The sequence below is a fragment of the Bidens hawaiensis genome, unplaced genomic scaffold (assembly GCF_021521415.1).
Source record: "Bidens hawaiensis isolate Kalapana, Puna unplaced genomic scaffold, B.hawaiensis_p1.1 tig00035834_1, whole genome shotgun sequence".
In the NCBI taxonomy this organism is placed as follows: domain Eukaryota; kingdom Viridiplantae; phylum Streptophyta; class Magnoliopsida; order Asterales; family Asteraceae; genus Bidens; species Bidens hawaiensis.
In genome coordinates this window covers 110,877-122,409 of record NW_027496215.1, presented here as the reverse complement: position 1 = coordinate 122,409, position 11,533 = coordinate 110,877, and positions in this window count along the sequence as shown.

Sequence of the window (11,533 nt, the reverse complement as noted above, 5' to 3'; positions counted from 1 at the left end):
AGCCTCTTTGGTTTGTATTATTTTAATGGCAGTTGTCTAATCGATCAACCAATACCTTTTCCCTAATTTGAATGATTTGTTTCTGGATTACCTAAATTCAAAACTATTCTAAGGATTATTAGGAGTTATGTTGATGATGTTGATGTTGTAGCTTTCAAAGTCAGAGGTTTCAGTTGAGAATGGATTATGACTTAGTGGCGAGTGATACTCAACATCACTTGGTGTCGACAGTGTAAGTTTTCTTTCAAATATACTTATGTGAAAACCATTTGATTCCATTATTAAAATAACAAAAATTGCAATAATAATGGAGCCAAAAAATAAGGATAAGATTTTTGTAGTTAGAAGAAAAATAAATATTTAATTTATGTTTTATTTTGTTTACTCTATTTGCATAATAAGAAAACAATTGTAGGTTGTCTATTGGACTACATGTGTGGGTACTTATCAATGATTTATTGTTTGTAAATTATGAGTTGATACCTTTTTTTTGTATTTTCTTCACATTAAATGCTATCACTTTGTTTACAATTTCATACTCATACATGAATTGTATTTTTTCTTGCAGCTATAACAGCTTAGTTGGTTGCTACTCAACAAGCAAATGCTGAAGCAACAGGAAGTCAGAAACCGTGGAAACTTTTATAAGGTTAGATTGTATAAATCTTAATTGATTATTGCTCATACTAAAAAATTTATCAAGTGTGAGAGTTTTATTCACGAGTTCGATCCATATTTATATCATAGAGAGTTTCTAAGGTATGAATTTGAAATTTTGTTATAGTGATTTGTCATTCATTTCGAGTGTGAGCTCTGCTAATTTGTGCTTAAGAGTCCAATTTTATAGTTTATAGTTTATTCATTGTAATGTTCAACTTTGGGTAGAGGTGGCAAATGGGTTGGGTTGGGTCGAACAAGTCATGGGTCGAAATGGGTTTGAGCCGAAATGGGTTTGGGTCAGAATGGGTTTGGGTCAGAATTGGTCAACTAAAAAAAGGGTTGTTTTGGTTTATGTCATAATAGGTTAGGGTCGGAACGAGAATAGCGGCGGAAACATTTTAGTGTTTTTAGATTTTTTGTTTTTTATTTATATTTTGAGTTATGATTTTTTTATTATTTTTTTTGAATTTTTTTTTCTAAGGGGTTTCCTATTAATAACAAAAAGCCCTCAAAAAAATATTCAAAAATAATAATAAAAAAACAATAACTCAAAATATAAATAAAAAACAAAAAAAGTAAAAAAAAACTAAAATGTTTCCTTCGTTGTCCTTGTTCCATAAAAAAAACCAAGAAATCGAACCGAAACCGAAAAGTTGACGGAAATGAAACAAAAAGCCAAAACTGAACCAAATCAAGAAAATCAATAAATCGATCAAAACGAAACTAAAAAAACTGAAACCGAACAAAAAAGTAACTAAAAAATGGACTCAAATGAAACAAAAAAACAAAAACAAGTCCGGAATCGACCAAAACCCAACCCGTCCTGTGTGAAAACTCGTGTTGGCTTGAAACCTGAACTGAACCCGTTCCAATCTCAAACTCGTTTCGTGCCGAAACCTGTCTCGCGCGGAAAACTGTTCCGCTCCGAAACCTGTCATATTTCCTTTGGGCACTAACTCACATCGACCCATTTCTTTGAATATGGCGACCCAATTTGACCCGAAAATTATAATATGAAATTTCAAATGATCCATTTTGACCCATTTAGTTAAAATCCTTAACCCAAACCAACCCATTTAATTTTTAAAACAACCCAAATTGACCCATATGAAATGGTTTGGGTCAAGATTGCCACCCCTAACTTTGGGTTATTGAATTGAATAATAAATCAGTGCAATTTGGAAAGAAGAATTTCTACCAAATCTTGATGGAGTTGATCATCCCTTTGTTGGATCATCTAGAGATGGTAAGAAAAAATGGAAAACTTTACATAACTTTTTGATCAAACTTTAATTTTTAAGGTTTCAAGTTGATTATAATCTTCTTTTTATGTAGTCATCAAAAGGATGACTACAATGTTACTGAAAATTAAGGTATTTTCTTTCTATTTTGTAATACTTCTCAATTAATTTAAAATTTGTTATTTACTTGAAATTGTCATTATAAATCATCGATAACTTAATTTACTTAATTCCTAATATTTATAACGATTTTGTGAAATAGCGAGGATCCACGAATTCTTAATTTAATCTAACTTAATATCTTCAATTACCCACCTTATATTTTATCTAATTTTAAAAATTTAATTAGAATAGGACTATCTCGGTGATTCGGGAATATCCATTTCCCAGTTTAATCTATTAATAATTTATTTGAATAAGTACATTTTCGCATTTTCATTAATATTATTATTTACTAATTATTATAAAATTTTATTATAAAAATCGAATTAATCACATCTCAAAATCACAACTTGAAAAGCTATAACTTTATATTAACTTCTCTTTAATCTCATATGTTCTCAAATTAACCAAACTCGACTAATTAAATTTTCGTTAACTATGTTTAAACTTATACTCTCGATCTTAAGAACTTATTACTAATAAATACGATATTTAAAAGATTTCACATGTCACTTGTCATTTTACGATTTGTGGTTAAGTAAATTTTTGCACATATCATCTCGTGAATCAAGTTCCTTTATCTATCAAGGTTAACTTCATGTAATATCCTACTCTTAGCTTATTCTCAATCATTATAATTCATTTCAAATGTCTGCTTCAAGAAATTCATTTCAATCTCCAAAATTTGTAACTTTCCTAATCAAAAGATATAATAGAAATCACCTAGTTTATTAATCAAACTCGAACATTTATTATAATAATATTCTCGATGATTCACGGTTATCGTGTGTTCATGTTTTGTTCAATTGTTTAAATATCGAGATTAACGTTTTTTGTTTAAAGCTTTATTAACTTTAATCGAGTTGCGAACTATCCGGGTCTAATACGAAAATTATCGGAGCTTTATAAATTATATTTCAAGTTTTATCTTAATCTAAAGTTTAAGGTTTAATTTGTAAATTATAATTAATTTTCCGATTTAATAAAAACTGAAAGTGGGAGGGCCAAATTTGTAAAATGTATTTAAATTATAATAATTTACCTTCCCAGCCCACCAGCCCCCTTCCCCTTACATTCGCTTTTCCGGCAAGACATCCGGCGGCCGGAAACGCCGCCGGCGAGCTTCAAACACCCCTAAATATTGTATTTTGACTCAATTAAATCATCATAACGGCTTTAATACTTAACGTCTAACCCGTAAACATCGTCAGTAACGAGTATAACACCATAAAGAGTGCGATTTACCCGTGACAACCGCCGGGATTTTCGTAAACGCAATAACTAGCAATTAATCGTTAAACGCCCCAATTGGTAGTATAAATAGAACGTAAATCCTAACCTAAACTCATACCAAACCCCAAAATAACATAAATCACTCTGTGCATTCAAGAAGTAATCCACTCAGATGCAATCTTCGGCCACCCCTATTCTTAATCAACACGTAATGTTTACAGGTAAAGTTATATGATTTTGGAACGGTTTTTTTTAAGGATTAAAACCCCTAACTCAATTAAAGAATTCATGGAATGGATTTGATGATTAGATTCTAGGGTTTATAATGAAGAAGATGATATAGTTTGTTAATAGATTTATATAATTGATTCTGATTTCTTAACAAATTGATATGTTAGCTCAGGTGGTCTGTTTAGGGATTCGTAGACGTGAGGACCTGGGTTTGAACCTGGGTCAAGTTGTTCTGTTCTTATATTTTTTGAAAATCATGTTTTCTTTATTTATATTAATCAAATTAAAGTATTAAAAATTATTATGAGATAAATAAAATTGTTTATATTAAATGAAATCAATTATAAATCATATTTCATCTTTTTCACCTAAAAACCTAAGTTTCCAAATTCGTTCAACCCGATAATATTATTTCCAATTCGTCCACTTTAAAATTTCTTTTTGTTATCGTTAATATGTATAATACGCTAACATAAACCGATTGAAAATAATATTAAAATCGTTAAAGCCGGTGCTTCATAAAGACTAAAGTTCTTGTTTAAATGATAAACCAAATAGTATTAAAATAATTTAAACCGTTAAAATTAGTTAACTTTTATTTCGTTAACTTTAATGTGTTATTATAATTATAATTATTCGAGAATAAATTTTTCATTTAAAATTCATAATTAGTAAACATAATTCTCTTATTAATAATAAATTATTTAAAAATAATTCAATCCGTTAAAGTTAGTTTATAAATCGTTAACTTTTATTTCGTTAAACTTATTAATCCGTTAGCATAAGCATTTCGAGTTAAAATTATCGTTATAATTCCGTTAAAGATAAATATAATACTTCCATAAAAAGAATGCAAATCCCCTTAAACTAAATTATCCTCTTTAACTTTAAATAACCCCGTTAGCTAGTCCTTAAATATTTGTATTTATTTTATTTATAGTTCGAGAAGTTCAATCGTTTCGTATTCTTTAACGCACTTGTTGTTGCTTCGGTTGCATTATCGTACTTTCGGCTTTTATTGCATGTTTATCTTCGATTTCAAGGTGAGTTTCTCACAACTACTTTTTAAACATTTTCATATTTTGGGGTGGCATATGTATTTATTATCAAACTTCAAGATTTACAATTTTGCTTACAAACTACAATTCATATCATGGACTTGTGTGCTTACTTGCTTATTTGTTTTGTACGTGGATTTCAAGTGGATGCCTCAATAAGTATGATCATACGTCTCCCTTTGCACTCTGGTCCATTTGTATCGAGTGGAAAAGGGACCTCATATCCGAGTACGTTGGTAGCCCCGACTGGAAAGGTCCTTCGTTTATTCTTTACACTCAGGTCCATTGCATCGAGTGTAAAGAACCCTTATGTGCTCATTTCACAAGTTTCATGGAATTGTATGATTTTTATGTATTATATCAAACCGTGGGAATCTCACCAGCTATGTTCGTAGCTGACTTTATTTTATACATATGTTAAAGGTGTAGAGATACGAGGATGAAAGTTAGAAGAAACATAGCATGCTTATAGGATATTCAAAGAAAACTTATCTTTTTGTTATTTATTTGTTACAGCTTGTATTATTTGATAAACTTGTGTTACATGAAGATTTAAATGAAATAATGTTATTATGGTCACCTAATAGTGTCACGTGTGTTTGAGCAATCTTTACGTCACACTCAGGCGTTTCAGCTTTAGTCAAGGTGTTACAATAACTAAAATACAAGTCCCTAATTGTTACTTATTGATCAAGATCAAATCTTTATGTTTATTTCAGTGATTTTGTCATTAAAACGATATTTACTTGCTTAAACGAGTAAATCTTCCAAATATGGTTCCTTTTTGCTATTTCTATATAAACAAGACTCATTCACCTGCCACAAAACTTTACCATAAACCCTAAGAGCCTCCTCTAGCCATCCTACCCTCTGCTCTTCATCATCTTCTTCGGTTTTTGATTTATTGTTGAAGACACAAACTTGTTCGTTTGACTTTGCATGCGTGTGAACCATTGACTCGTTATATATCCTTGTTCTTTCATTTTCCGGGTTAGTTGTGAACATGGAAATCATTCACATATAATCCCTAGTCAATAAACTTCAATCAATTTCGGTGGTTAAAGGGTATTGACTGGTCAAATCGTTTAAAACTCGTTAAAGGGCAAAATAGTCAACTATTTTGACTTAACGTTTTCTCATACTTCTTGTCGGATTCAACGTTCGGTCCAGAATACTTTTATTCTTGTAACGAAGTTTTAAGGCTACTAACAAAAACCCGACTTCCGACTCGCTGTTCGGATTCTGGCCAGTACCAGCTCGCTTAAATCTTAAAACAAACATAACTTGAGTTCTAAGCGTCCTTTTGGATTGATTCCAACGGCAACGAGTTCGTTTTTATTTATATTATCATATCCTAAAGTCTCAGATTCTGAATTGTTTATATCGTTTGAAATGTAGTGGACGACTCGCTTATTCGTTAACTCACTTATTTGTATTTATATTCGCTTATCATTAATCTAAGGTGAGTTTATCATTCCCCTATTTTATCAACTTTTCTAAACGTTTTGGGGACATATGCGTACCTATCCGTATTACATACTATATATATATATGTCAAACAAATGTATATGTGTAATTGTGAGTGACTTAATCAAATATACGTATTACATGCTTACTTGTGTTAATATTCATTAATTCGTATATTGTATTAATGGTCATTCATTCGTATATTCGGAAGGGTCCATGGTATTCCCATGTATTGGGTGCTCATGCTATTGACCAACGCCCGATTCGCTTGGCAACGGTCTACATACTTGTTTATGATTTGATTACATTTACCGCTTTTATAACGTTATGCTTATTTATATTGACATGCAAAACTGGTGATATTCTCACTCAACTTTATGTTGGCAAACTCTGTTTTCTACGCATATGCAGGTTGCTTGAAGTTGAAGTATGGACATTTAGAAAGAATTTGGGTTTTAACGAAGACAAACATGGATTTAAACTTATTATATTTATTTACTTGAATTGTTGAATTTCGATATTGTTTGTATTCTTTGAATAAAATAATTAATTAGATATTGTCATTTGTATTCAGGATAGTATCTTCGAGCTGTGATCAATCAGATCACGCCCCCGTATTTCTTCCTTAGGTTGGGGTGTGACATCCTAGGCTGGAACGCCACGCGATGGAGGTGCCCAAACCCGTCGTGCAGCACCTCCACCCACCTACACAGCTTGTTTCGTTTGTGATTATTTACTAGTTCATTTTTGGACCAAAATCGTTTATTTTGGGACCAAATCAAGTGTTTTAAGCTCCAAGAAAACTAATATAACTTACATACTTGTCCAAATACATTACCCTTTCCACAATATTGAATTATGTCTGAATATTAGGTTGATTTGATCATTAAAACTCGATTCGGTTTCCTAAACGAGTAAATATACTAAATATGGTTCATTTTAGTGTTTCTTATCTAAACAACATCATAATTCTCCTGCCACAAACTTTATCATACCCTATATCAACCATAGCTGTCACTTTCCTCTGCTCCTCATAAACTCTTCGGTTTTTGCTTATTTGTTGAAGACACAAGTTCGTTCGTTTGACTTTGCTTTTAATTGGACCATTGACTCTTCGTTGTGGTTGATTCTTTCACTTTCCAGGTAAGTTGTAAACATAGAAATCGTTCATATACATTCCCTACTCAATAACATTCAATAAATTTCGGTGGTTGAAGGGTGTTGACTAGTCAATTCGTTTAAAACTCGATAAAGGGCAAAATAGTCACCTTATTTGACTTAACGTTTCTCATACTTCTAGTCGGATTCAACATTCGGTCCAGAAGACTTTTATTCTCGTAACAAAATTTTAAGGCTACTGACCGAAACCCAACTTCCGACTCGCTGTTCGGATTCTGGTCAGTACCAGCTCGCTTAAATCTTAAATATAACATAACTTGAGCTCTAAACGTCCGTTTGGAGTGATACCAGCGGAAACAAGTTCTTTTTTACTTATATTATCATATCTCAAACTTCTAGATTCTGATAGTTTACATCGTTCGACGTGTAGTAGACGACTCTCTTATTCGTCAACTCGTTTAATCACATTTATTAATCGTTTGTCATTAATCTAAGGTGAGTTTGATCATTCCCCTTTTTATCTACTGTTTTCAAACATTTTGGCAACATACGCTTACTTATTCATATTTTCTATCATATATTATACACAAACTCGCAAACATAATCATTGCGGTGAATATCAATGAAACGTTATTTGCGAATTGCTACTTGTTTAATTGTTTACTTTATCGCATTCGGAGAGGTCTAAAGTATTCCCTTGTATAGGGTGCTCATTAGTATGATCATACGACCAGTTTAGTAACCGGAGCCCGATTAGCTTGGCGAAGGTAAACCGACAATTTTAGTCATCATAATCAATGCCCGATTCGCTTGGCAATGATTCATTGGCACTCTAGCAAGACTTTGGTTGTGTATATAGGTTGTTAAGTTTTGATTGATCATTACCACATAGGTTGGTTTGCGTATTTAACATTTATCATTTATCATTTATCTATCATATATATTATTGTCTTATCAAAATCTGGTGATCATCTCACTTAACATGTGTTGTTGATAAACCCTTTTATTTTCTACGCATATGCAGGTTGCTTTGTATTGAATATTGAAGTTGCACACTTAGACAAGACCTTAGGATTTAACAAAGAAAATTATTGCTTAAGTTTGTTTGGAAATCATATTTATCTATTTGGAATATTTTGTTATATTTGAATATTGTGTGTATTCATTGGAATAAAATAATTAATTAGATATTGTCATTTACATTCATGATAGTATCTTTGAGCTGTGAGCAATCGGATCACGCCCCGGCATTTCCGCCTTAGGTTGGGGTGTGACACGAGTAATGTGTAATTTTATCACCAACGGAACGAATAAGCGACCACATATGGGACATGGTTTTCTGATTATGTTTGTTTTGTAGCTTCTGGCTAGTTCTGTTGTATCCATTTAAAAACAACCATAAAATAGTAATCCAAACAAGATTATGATCTTATGTGTGTAAATAACCAAACAATCACTAAAAGGCTTAAAACAAGAAACGAGGCAAAAGAAATGAGGAATCAATAATCACCAGGAATGACGTTGTCGAAGAGAGAAAACCAAGTTAGAGCTGTTTGGAATTACTGAGCCTTTAATTGTTGAACCATTAAGAAGTCTAAATGATTAAGAGACTCTGAGCTATTAAGTGCTAAACTAGTAAGTGTTGTTTGGCTAGACATCTAAATGAATGCGTAGAATGACTATTTTACCCCTATGAACTATCTTGTGTTGAATTAAATATATATGTTTAGTTGGAGCTCTTAACAACATATTTTAGAAAATTTTGACATGACTCATTTGTATAAAAGGCAATCCTTACGAAGAACAAAACATGTTTAATAACCAATAGTTTATAAAATGCGGCTGTCTCGATAACACATGAAGCCCATGACTAATTACTTTAAATCAACTACGAAATATACGTCATAGCATGTTATATCTTAAACTTGACCAAATAGAGATAACACTGTCGCACCCCGACCAAAAGCAGCGGAACATGTTGGGGCGCGGCGTGATTGTTTCAATGCACACGACACTATTAAAGTGTCAATATTTAAACAACAAATTCATTTCATTTAACATAAAACACAACACAACTTGTTCATACAAATACAACAAAATACAAGAAAAATAAATAGTTTATTTTACTAATAATCCTAACGGTCCAAAATGAAAATAACGTCTTCAATCTTCAATCAACCAATAATCAAACATGTAACGTTGCACAAAATATATTTTGTCAACACGAATATTGGTGAGCAAATCCATGATTTTTATGTATATATAATATGAGGCAAAATCCACAGCTCGTATGCAAAACCGTAAATAATAACCATAATTGCGGTATATAAATCCTAAATAAATGAGGCTCCTTTCTAATAGGTAAAAATACCAAATTACAAGGAGGGACGTATGATCATACTTATTGAGGATGAGGATGAGGCCAACCAACAAAAGCAATAAACATTTTACAATTAATCATATGAGGCATATACCAACAAAAGCAATAAACATTTTACAATTAATCATATGAGGCATATAACACACAATCGAGCAATTATTTTAACACATAAACTAGAGTTGCGGCTTGAAGATTCGAGCCTTAAATCATTTTTATTTAAGTAACTATGCAAGCTACCCCCAAAGTATAAAAGCGAAAACGGGGATGAAGTTACTCACTTGGGAAATAGTGATGTCGATGAAGAAAACTTAGAAGAATAATAATAATCTTCAAGAAGCGAGCCGGCGCTTTAACGTGTGTGTCCTAGATTAAAAGATCTTGAGTTAATATTGAGTCTTGAAGATGGAATATAAATGACATAAAAGTGCATAAAGACAATGCTTGGGTTTTCGGGAGTTTAAGTTATATTTTACAAAATGCGGTTAAATAAATTAAGTATAACATAAAATGGGTTTTACATGAAACCGGGTCTTTGATGTTTAGTTTTACTCAACGTTTGTTAAGTTTCATGTAGGGGAGTTGGTATAGTGCTAATGTACACGATCCCGCTAATGTAAGCATCAAGATCCAACTTTTAAGATTTGTTCAGTTTAGTCAGTTCGGGACTTGATAAAGTAGCAAATCCACATCCAACTTACCAAACATTTTAAATATATGAATGAATGCAATAAAATCAGTAGCTTAAACATGTTTGAGGATTTTTATCAATTAAAGTCCCAAACTCGGGTTTAAGCGAGTGTAAGTCGACCCGATCTCGGTATAAAACCAAGTTTGGTTTCCGACACACAAAAATCTTAGAAATATAAATAATATAAAGTGAAACATGAGTTGTTTGGAAAGATTTTTGGTGGTTTGAATGGTGACTAGCTCATTAAGACGAGTAGTTCGACTTTTACTCGGTTTTTACCCGAAACTTGGTTTAAGCCAAGATTGTTCTAACACTTCCAAAATCTTAAGTTACATGAGTAATATAAAATAAAACATAACTAAAAAAGATAAGTTGAACTTTTGGTGGTTTAAACATTAACTAACTTGTTAAAACAAGCGTTCGGTTTTAGTCGGTTTTTATCCGAAACTTGGGTTCAAGCCAAGGTTTCTTCTACACTTCCATATTAACCATATAATGACTAAAATATGAAGAAAAACTCAGATCTAAAGTGTTTGATGCAATATGGTTACTTAAAAGTTAAATAAAGTGCTTAAACAAGTGTTCGATTTTGGTTCGGTCCTTGACTCGGTATGAGACCGAGGATGGTTACCACATGTCCAACACTATAGAACTAAAATATAAAGTAAAACTCAAATCTAGAATGTTTTCATGCAACATGGTTGTTTAAAAGTTAATTAAAGTGTTTAAAAGAGTGTTCGGTTTTGGTTCAGTTCTTGACTCGGTATGAGACCGAGGATGGTTACCACATGTCCAAAAACCATAGAACTAAAATAATGTAAAATTTCCAGATCTAAACTCAAACAAGAAAGTTAAACGAGTAAACTTCCCGAAAACGACCCAAACAGGCCTAAAATGCATAAATACGTGTATTAAGGTCTAAAAACCTTAAACAAAGATGAAAATGGTTTTCTTAACATAAATTAACTTAGAATAACTGAAAGCAACAAAAGCATATACCCGTAACGGATTGAAATAATATGTTGTTATTGGTTCCAAAAAAAAAAAAACTCTTGTCGGTAACCTCGTCTGTGTAGTGCACATGTGTAATAGTGTGCATTGCATGTATTCAAAAGTGTTTGTATTGGATAGAATACAACACTATTGCACATATTTGACTTTTATTTGCAATATAAGACTAATACGCACGTCGAATACACATTAGTACATATGTGTAATACAACATTAACGCACATGTGCATTACATCGACTTTTATTTTATTATTATTATTTTTTTCATATAATACAACACTAC